At 41.8% G+C, this 261-nt stretch overlaps 1 pseudogene; it reads left to right on the forward strand.

Moving 5' to 3' along the window:
* The window catches only part of LOC106307514, a 10,488-nt pseudogene that overhangs the window by 3,717 nt on the left and 6,510 nt on the right, over positions 1-261 (forward strand).

Here is a 261-nt window from a genome sequence, read left to right on the forward strand (position 1 = left end):
AAATCTTTTTTTGTGATTAAATTATTTGGGATTTTTTTTTTTTTAAATAATTTATATATTTCTGTATTTATTACATATATATTTTTAATTTATAGGTTTCATGATGATCAGACCCGGCCTCGACAGCGTCGTGGTCGTGGTGGTACGGGGAGCCAGTCTCGGGATTCCAGCCATTTTCAGAATTCTCCTTCGCCCCATAGGTCCTACCATACATCTCCCTCTGCTGCACCCGCTCCTGCTCCTCTCGCTCCCGCTGCTGCA

This window comes from Brassica oleracea, chromosome C8, assembly GCF_000695525.1.
Source record: "Brassica oleracea var. oleracea cultivar TO1000 chromosome C8, BOL, whole genome shotgun sequence".
NCBI lineage: Eukaryota > Viridiplantae > Streptophyta > Magnoliopsida > Brassicales > Brassicaceae > Brassica > Brassica oleracea.